The 10,326-nt window shown below is 42.0% G+C and overlaps 1 pseudogene across 1 annotated transcript; it reads left to right on the top strand.

Annotated features, from left to right (window-relative positions):
• The first annotated feature begins 4,618 nt into the window (after nucleotides 1–4,618).
• LOC148013015 (phosphatidylinositol 4-kinase gamma 6 pseudogene) lies at nucleotides 4,619–8,725 on the top strand (annotated as a pseudogene). Its single transcript, XR_015688868.1, has 2 exons — nucleotides 4,619–5,245; nucleotides 5,340–8,725. The product of XR_015688868.1 is annotated as a phosphatidylinositol 4-kinase gamma 6 pseudogene (transcript).
• Nucleotides 8,726–10,326: the final 1,601 nt, after the last annotated feature.

Below are 10,326 nucleotides of genomic sequence, written 5' to 3'. Positions count from 1 at the left end.
TTATTGTTGAAAAGGACTGCTATTTCTTAAGTATTTGTAATAGGTGCTTTAAGTTTTTCCACAAATTTTCTATTAATGCTAGAAATGGTGCTACCCATATCTATGAGGGCTTCTACTTCCTATCCCTTTATGTGTGTGCATTGTGCATACTTTCCTCCTTGAAGGTTCTGTTGTCATGCTACACTGCAAATATTTGGCCTTTATCATCCATTCCCTTAGGGGTTTTCCAAATGAGCTCCTAATGTTGTTGAATCAGTTGTGAGTTCCAACACCACCCCACCCCACGTCCATTAAGGTGCTACCATGTGTCATGGCCACCCTGCCCTGCGTCCATCAAGGTGTGTGCCTCCAGTGCTGCCATGTTCCCATCGTGTTCGATGGCCCCCACCCTGGCACTCATACATATCTTTTTTTCTTTTCATTATATATATATATATATAAAATTGTCTCTCCCCCTCAACATACACATATTACTATTTTAAAAAAATATATATTAATATTGCATTTCTTTCAATCTTAATCTTAATCTTTATATTCTTTTCTTTATGTGTATATTAAGCAAAGGTCACGAATGCCCTCCCCAACCCAACGACCCCTCAACCATGCTCGATGTGACTGGCCCACATGCTTGGGGACCACCTTGCGAGCCCCCCACCTTGCTCGCACAATGACTCTTGCACCCATCATGATGCGATATATATAAACATGTGGAACCCCCCTAGAGCCTGATGACCCCCAACCCCACTTGTGTGACGACCCCCATGCCCATGCACCTGCAACCGCTTGATGACCTACCCACACACTTGTGACCACTTGGCAACCGCCCACCTCAACCTTGCACCCACACACCCATGATTTTGTGTGTGTGTGTGTTTACAATATACAATATTTAATATATGATGTATGCAATACATAATAGATATAATATATTACATATCATATATACATTATAAGCAATTCAATATATGATATTATACACATTATATATATGCTGATTGTATTATATGTGTAAACATATATATTATATGTATTATATATATATGTGTGTGTGTGTTTGTTAATTATGTGGGTATATCTGTGTGTGTGGAAAAGAATAAGAAGATGTGGAAAGTGAAGGTCAACTGAGCCCTGAATGCCTATAGAAGTCCCACAAATTTGTAACACAAGAGAAGAGAGAGAAGATGTCAAAAGTGAAGGCCAATTGAACCTTAAATACCCGTGGAGGTCTCGTAAATCCATGAGAGAGAGAGAGAGAGAGAGTGTGTGTGTGTGTGTGTCTGCACGCGCGCGTGTGCTCACAAATCAACAAGAGAGACAACAAGCGAGAGATGTTGAAGATAGAGAAATGTAGAGAAGTTGGAGGGGCCTTCAATATATGCCACTTAGAGAAAAGATGTATTAGTCCATAGACATCAATTTTGGAGGTGGAGAAGAGTGAAAGATTTAGAGAATTTAAGGTGGTTTTGAAGTCACCTCTTTTCCCTCCTTTAGAAAAACCACTAGTTGCCTCCAAAACCACTAGGAAGAGTGGTTTCATAGCAAATATTGTAGTTTTGAGGATGATAATCGAGAAAAACAAACTTTATTGTGTAGCACAGCCTTCATCTATGGATAATAGAGCGGAATTTGATGGTGGAGTTGGTGTAGCCCTCAAAGATGGATGTATGCCTTCACTATGATGTTGACACATCCACCAATAGCCTTACTCTAATACCGATGCTAGAGTCCATCATACAATAGCAAATATTGATTGAAATTTGAAGAGAACACAAATTGCAATAAAGAAAAGAAATGGAGAAAGCATGCACAACAAAAGATTGGGTACAATCCCCCCCCCATGCATGGGTGACCACCTCCCCCATGTATGTAATATGCAATTTTTATTAGCTTTTATACTCAAAATACATTTTAAGACATCCTTTTGGGCTCTTACTTTTCTTCTCCTTGCACGACATGCTTTTGTCTATAAAAATCAAACTATAGTCCTATTCTAGAGCCTTCACAATAAAAACAATATTTTAGCCTTTCTAAGGTTTCTTGCAAGAAATTACAACCAAGTAAATAACTTGTGTGGCCAAGTAAATAATTTGCACATGTGCGCATACAATAACCTTGTGCTAAGTAATGCCTTCAAAAATATAATAATCCCATGTTGATGAAGTGCTCAAAAATAAAAAAAACTCATGTGATATGACACAATCTACTAAAAAATATTAATTCGCCTAATAATTTGCTCACAATAACATAAAGCACATTATTTTCCTACCATCTATCTACCAAGTAGAAAGTGACACATCCAAACCCACGCATAACAAGTCATGAAAATAGACATAAAATATACAAAATAAATAAATACAAATCATCTTATTTTTATAGCAATTTCCATAGCACATTATTCTTAAGTGGTCTGAAACATTCTTCGATGTGTTGAACCATTGTAGGATAGAGCTGAGTAGGAACTCTTTGTGACTGTTTTCAACCTTCCACAGAATAATGCATTTCATAGTGCCCAAATAGTTTTCATTATCAAAGGTCTCACTTGATCCAACATTTTCCTAGAATCATCCAGTGAGATTCCCTTTCATGCCTATCACTTGTTTGAAATTTAGCAGACCATGAAGTCTAGCTATGTCTATTATTGAAAAAAAAACTTATTTTATAGAGATTTAACCTCTTGTTAGGCCAAAAGTAAATGTCGTATGTTTTCTTCATGACATTGACATAAGGGGCACCATGAGGAGATTTCTTTGCTCTTCCTTAGTCTGTCCCTTGTGAGCATGTTCTTAGTTAAATCCTCCATAGTGCTAGGTTCAGTTTGTTAGAGGGAGTAGCCCTCGAAACCTCCTTCATTATCTTCTTATAGAAGTCCTGGGAAGCTAGGGGCATTTCTTTTTGCCAAATTTTAGTAGTAGCAAGATGCTATTTGACAATAGATTTAGCCAGATCTCCCCCCCCCGCCCCCCCCGTTTCTTAAAGAAAGTTTCCTTTTGAGGTGCACCATTCTTGGCATGGATTTACCTTTTTTGGGGATGGTTGAGATGGTCTGATTGTTTTGGATTCTAGATATTGTCCTCTCTAGCCACCTTGCTTCACTATTGCTTAGGCCATGGCCCTATCGCCATTGAAGTAACTTGGGCCTCTTGAACTCTCTCATTTCTTCATCCCAAACATCTACCCTTATTTTGATTCCTCTCTTCATCATTATGTTAGAGAGCTTCTTGTCCAAGTTGCATCGTTCTAAGACATCCTCATAAACAATCTTGTTGTATTAGATGAGTTGTAGTAATGAGAAGTCTTTCTTTAGAGTATTTTTCCTTTTCCCTTCCTCAACTAGCTATCATAGGAGTCCACAAATTGATAATTGCTTGTGTTAGTGATGAGCTCTTCACCTTGATTTTGAACTCTCCAAACAACTAATCATCCCAACTAGAACATTCTACTTTCAGAATGTTGTTTGCTACTTCATGAATTGTTGTGCAGAATCAACTCCCAAATTTTCTATCCATCTAGGTTTTGGAACCAATAGATAGAAAGCCTCTAGGCCTTTTGGTGTAGCAACTTTGTACCTAACCCACCATCACATTTGGGTGTCATGATCTATTCCTAAGAAATTGTGGGGATGGCTCTTTTGGTTGATTGATATATGTGTCAATTGTCAATGTAGATCGGGAGGTGCAACCATGCGTAGGTTAGGGAAGTGAGTGGACCATCTTCTTGTGGTGGTTGTGAGGAGAGACGATGTGTGGTGTAAGGAGAGAGAATGGGATGAGGCACCACCATGTCATTTAGACTTGAGAAGTAAACATAGTGCCATGCTTTTTGAGGGTAAAGTTTTAGAAGTCCATGTAGCATAGCTACATGTCCATTATATCTACTACCATTACTTCTTATAATGTAAGATTCTATTCACATGAATAGACTATTTACAATACCAAAGAGGCGCTATTCATATCTACTACCAATACTTTTTAAAGTCTTAGAATTTATTCACATGGATAGATTATTTGCAATAGAGGTGCTATTTAGGATCCATTTGTGCTAGTGGCAGTAGGGGGAAAAGGGCTACCTCGTTCCTAGACTTCTGTGTGAGAGACAATTATTTTAAAAAATTAAAAAAAACTAAAATCCATTGCCTTTGTGCACACAATTGATAAAAAGCTAACAAAGCATTGCCTCTGAATGACCAATTAGAGCACAACGAGCGGCTTGAACCTAATAGGATCGAGTTTGAACCTTGTTTTGAGGGGGTACTAGAAGGGGGAGGTCTCCCCCTAGCCCCAAGGGTGTAACCATCGGGTTGGGGGGTGGCGCTCCACTTCCTCCGCAACCTTGGGTGTGAGTGGGCCTTTAGAACTAGTGCTCTCACATACTACAAAAGCTATTGTGACTTCTTAAGTCTCTTACATACCACTACTTGGAACAGTTGGATTTGCCTGCGCATGACTCCTCTCTTAGTGTATGTATATAGGCGAGATTGAGCCACCTTGATGAAAAGATAGATATTCTTAAGAAACACAAATCAACGGCCAGGATGTTGCAGGCGATACGAAACGATTAGGCGCTAATTAGAGATGGTTAATGTCGTGAGAATAAGCACAAACGTCAGGTCACTCACACACACACACTCACTCACTCACTCTCTCTCTCTCTCTCTCTCTCTCTCTCTCTCTCTCTGTGTCTGTGCGTCTCTGTTGTTTTAGCTTGCGTTTCTTCTGCCTGTATCAGCGATGGAGCCACGGGGCAGGTGATTGCCAGCTCTTGTCCGTAGGCAGAGCAGAGGACTTGCTCGCCGTTTGCGCTAAAGGGAGACTCGGTCGTACCTACATTCATTCCGTTGGCTGACGCCGTTTTTGACCCTTTTTGTTGCTTCTGCGAGGGGGTGCGTTTCTTACAGGAACCGGCCTGGCCTGGCCCCCTGTGGCGGTCTCGAAAGTCTCATCATCAAGAAATTTCTTCTCGACAAACTCTCAGCGGTGGCATTGTTCGCCGCCCTGCAAAGAGGTTACCAATCTTGGAGAAGCTTCATTTTAGGTCAAATTTCAGCTCGGTGTTTTTGTTCCAGATAATTCCGGCACCGACTCTCCATCTGTCGCCGGGGAAACGGATTTGCCTCTTCCCTTGAAGCCTTCTCCTACAGCTGTACCTCATCTATTCTTGTAGCTTATGAAGTCAAGGTTGTGGCAAGGCATGGGGCCTCCGTTCCAGACAATGTAGCTCCTCCGTCTTCCATTTTGATGTGCTGAAGGTATGATTCAAATGCTTTCTGTTGCATTGATGATGTTAGTGTGTCTCGACGTGCTAGTTGAATGCTTTCTGAACCTCGCTGCTGCACATTCTAGATCTGAAGTGATACTTTGGCAAGGTGTTCCGGGCTGATCGAACCAGCCCCGAGGGGTTGGGGACTGAGGATAGTCCCCGCTGTTTCATTTCTTCGCAAGCCTTGCACTTTAGAGCGCAGGGTCTTGGACTGGCCGAGGACTATCATAATGCCTCTAAACGCCGAAAGCCCAGTCCAGACCCAATATGCGACCAGAGTTCCAGATAGATATCTTCCAACCGGAAATATATCAGGAGGCAAAGCTGCAGGGCGTCGCCATGTTTTCGTTCAGACAGACACAGGAAGCGTGTTCCGAATCGAGATCGATCAGTTTGACAATGTTCAATCAGTCAAGAAAAAAATGCAGGCATTGCTCAATGTCTCTATGGAGCAAACAGCCCTCACTATTGGTGATACAATTTTGAAAAACGATCTCAGCAGGGTGAGGACTGATAGTCCTGTACTTCTCACAAGAGAGCTTCAGCGAAGTCTTTCAAGTCCGTCTCTCTCTCCTCCATCTGACTTGTTTTTAATGCAAGCAGATAGTGGTCAGCCTTTGCAAGTTGTTGGGGGACTGAGCTCTTGTGCAAAGGTTAAAAGAATGTTGAACGGCATTGTGGAAGCACTTGACCAGGGAGTGGAACCAGTTGCAGTTAGTGGCGGTCTTGGGGGTGCATATTACTTCAGGAACAGAAGGGGTGAGAGGCTAGCTATTGTTAAGCCTACAGATGAAGAGCCTTTTGCTCCTAACAATCCGAAAGGACTGATGGGGAGGATATTAGGGCAGCCTGGAGTCAAAAGAACCATCCGAGTTGGTGAGACAGGTGTTAGAGAAGTAGCAGCATATCTTCTTGACCATGGGAATTATGCAAAGGTGCCACCAACAGCTTTGGTGAAGGTCTCTCACCATGTTTTTCATATTAATGGGGCTGCTGACATGGGTAAAAGTCGTATCCCTACTGCAAAGATAGCGTCGTGCCAGGAATTTGTAGATCATGACTGTGATGCAAGTGACCATGGCACATCACGCTTTAGTGTGTCTTCAGTGCATCGGATTGGTATACTTGACATCAGAGTGTTCAACACAGACAGACATGCTGGGAACATTCTTGTGAGGAAGAACAGAAGTCTGGATAAACAATGGGCTTGGGATTACACTAACCTTCACACCACTGAGACGTTGGAACTTATCCCAATAGATCATGGCCTGTGTCTTCCAGAAGGCTTTGAAGATCCGTATTTTGAGTGGCTTCACTGGCCTCAAGCATCTCTACCATTTTCTGAGGAGGAGCTGGCTTATATAGATCATTTGGATGTCATTAAGGATGTCAAAATGCTACAGAGGGAGCTGCCCATGCTGCGGGAAGGTTGTTTGAGGATGCTAACATTGTCTACCATTTTTCTGAAACAAGCAGCCATTGCAGGTTTCTGCCTTGCAGAGATAGGAGAGATGATGAGCAGGAATAGGTTTGAAGAATATAGTGAACTTGAGCAGGTTGGTTTGCAGGCCAAACATCAGGCCGATAGTCGATCTGCCTGTGATAAGCATAATGAGAGTGATGACACTGATGATTTGGGAGAGATTTTTGATGAAGGGGATAGTGTGCTGGAGCAATTTGAGTTTGAAATGGATGATGTGGGGTACAGTGGTATTGAGGCTGCTGATGGCAATTCAGTTTTTGATGGCAAGAATCAGAATTGTAGAGCTTTCAATGGTAAGAATCAGCATTGTCGTGCAGCTTCACTAATGGCAGAACACGGTCTGCATGAGCATCATGCTGTGGCTGTGTCCCAGTTCCATTTAGCTGGCATTAACAGTTGGTCTTCTATCTCCTCTGCACAGATTGATCACAATGAAACTGCAGATGTTACCAACCTTGATGGTGAATACTGCCAACCAGCGCTCATGTTGCAGGGATCCTCTTTTAAGAATGTCCAGGGAGTACCTACGTCTTTGAACATATCTACACCTGCCAACTGTGTTTCTTTGAATGCTGTGAACAGGCACATGCTAGGAAGAACTAGCAGCATGCAAGCATCTTTCAGGCCAGATAGGTGCAGTGGTTATGCACAGTCAAAAAACTTGAAGAGTGCATGGCCAAGCCAAAGTCCTGAAGTAAGTCAGGCCCCGTCTGTTGTGGGAAAGGCAGACAGGCTTGCAGAAAGCATGGCGTCTTGGAAGCTCGACAGTATTTTGTCGAAAACCAGTTCTTTCAGAAGTGAAAGTTTAAACGTTCACAGGCAGAGAAGCACAAATTACTCTGAGGAGAGGGTTTCTAGCAAGCTTGGAGTGTTGGCTTCTGCCATAACAGGCAAAGGTGAGGCCATGGGAAATTTGAACCCTTTGTCACTACGAGATATGAGTGAGGAGGAATGGTTGCAGTTTCTAGAGTGCTTCCAGGAGCTTCTTCCAGAGGCCTTGGCAATCAGAAGCAGTCAATATGCTAGTCACAGGCAAAGGCTTGGGATCTCCTGCCAGTTTTGAAAAACTTGTGCCCTGTTTGATGGGATTGTGGGTTTTTCCATTACATTGTTGTGGCTCAAAAGCTCAATTTTATAACGTCTTGTAATATATTGTTCTTGTGGTGTTATGCTGCATTCTCCACTCTCCTTTACAAAGTGCAAACCCAACTTAAGTATTGTGTGGTTTATCCTTCCAAATGTGGTGGTATACATCTCCTGTTCGTAGCAAATTCAGCTTGATGTGCTCAGTATGAGAGTAGCCTTTGTCTTGGCGATTTCTATTTGCTAGTTTCCTTGAAAGGACAGGCTTATGCCCACTGTGGCAATGCCACACTGGATAAAAGGATCTATGATCCTTGGAACAGCTTGGAGTGACTTGAATCTGGCTAGGAAACAGAATGACTGCAATGGCCTTCTCTTGGAACAGGCACAAGCCACATACACAGTTAACATGGTGGGAATATAAGTAGTCCTTACATGCATAACCCACACAACCTTGCGGTCTATGGTGTCTTAAACACATAAAGTGGACATGAAGATAGGCTGAAGCATCATGTTTTGGTAATTCATTAAGTACTCATGTCAAGTTTTCTTACTCTCAATTCTAATGCACCTATGACTCTTGCATATTGGGAACTTGTGTATTTGATTTTTGATCTACTTGGCATTCTTGATGCCTTATGATTGTCAAATCCATGCATGTATGCTCTTAAAATAGCCGTGGATACTACTTTTGTTACAGGATGGAGATAAATTTCTCGAGATTGTTTGGACCCATGGGGTGTTTGAGATATTTTTTGGGTAAGATTTGTTGGAGGTTATTTTAGTATTTCGTCTGTCCACCTCAGGAGGATCGGGTGGCCACTCTTGTCCACTTTTGGTTTCTCTCATGGTGCAGTGACTCAGCTTGAGCTCTATCCATGTATACGTGCCCTTGCCCCGAAGGATCACTTGTACTTTTGCACCCCACTGTGGGTCAAAGACATGCAATCAGATATTTTTTTGGGAGTTTATTTACATGTCAATTTATTTTAGCGGCACAGAGTGTTGTGTCATGCATGTATATATTATAAGAACTCAGCGAATGTGATTGTCATCGGGGACTATAAGGTCTCAATCCAATCCCCTAGGGAGGCCTAACTGACTTGGGGCTCTCCCATGGGAGTCTCGTCATGATAGCCAAAGTCCTAGGGGGTGATGAGCAATGCAAGTGAGGAAGTCCTGCAAAGATCTTGAGTGCACCAAGACCTTGCAGGACCCCCCACCTTCTCAATGCCAGTAGTCCAAATGAAACCTGTGTGCAGCTTGTACCAGTATGAAAGGAACAAATACTGTGGACAATCCCTTTGGTTTGGAGAAGACAACATAGCAGTTTGGGAAGGCCTGTTGAATAGTTGCATGCAAGACAACTCGTGCCCCTGAGCCCTGCTCTCCTCTCGTAAGGGACCCATATGGAATAATGAACTGATGGGTGGTACGACACTCTTGTGCCATCGAGTCTCCTTGTAGGGGATGGTGACACTCGCGTGAGGCGATGCAGCGCGATGACAACTAGTGTGAGATGAGCAAAGGTGGACCTAGTGTCGCACCATAGAACCATACAGAGTTAGGGGCACACTTAGAGGCGGATGAAGCATTTGCGCTCCCCTTGGGCCTTAGCTTTTCGATGGGCTATTCAAAAAACACAAAAACAAAACCAACATGGTATACTCTCAACATAACCAACCAATGTAGGGTAAAAGTATTTCTTGCTTGTGTCCAATACATGAACACATAAAAAAAACAAAACCAACATGGCATATTCTCAACATAACTACAATCACATGGCATAGTCATAAAAACACACATAAAAAAAACAAAACCAACATGGCATATTCTCAACATAACTACAATCACATGGCATAGTCATAAAAAAAACTATAGTCACATGACGAAGTACATAATAAACATATAAGAGAACATACAAAATGAAATGTCTAGAGTCTCTCAAGAAAAACACACTCTCAGCATGGTACTGGTCCACATGCTATGGTGGACAAACACTCCCTATAGAGAGGGCATCATCTAGCTCTAGATACATGTAATGTTTCATCTCCTCTGCACACCAAACCATCACACCCCGCAATAAACAATAATAATCACTTGAAACAAAATAACAATCTCTCCACATCAACCTTGGTAGGAATCCCATGCACCTCGATAGACAAAGCCATCTAGCACATAGTTGCGATGAGTTGGAAAGTGAACTACATCAATGGCCTCACCAGCCTCCTAGTTATAAAACAATACTTGCTTACCCACCTAATGCCACAAGCAAATGGTGAGGTCTAGCGCCTGTTTAGCATTATGAAAATTTCATGTGTATATATGTAGCATAAAGAAACTCATAAAACCAAATAATACAAGTAAAGAAGGTGCACATGGTCAAAGTCTAAATAGGTTAATGTATCATAAATTACTCCATTAATGTTTTGGTGAAACTGTCACACCTAGTCTTTTCTATTCAAAAGTACTTGATTTTCCATTAAAAAATTATATGTCAATAG

This window comes from Lygodium microphyllum, chromosome 26, assembly GCF_053477565.2.
Source record: "Lygodium microphyllum isolate KBCC chromosome 26, Lygodium_microphyllum_v1.1.10, whole genome shotgun sequence".
Lineage (NCBI taxonomy): Eukaryota > Viridiplantae > Streptophyta > Polypodiopsida > Schizaeales > Lygodiaceae > Lygodium > Lygodium microphyllum.
This window is presented reverse-complemented; position numbering and strand designations above follow the sequence as displayed.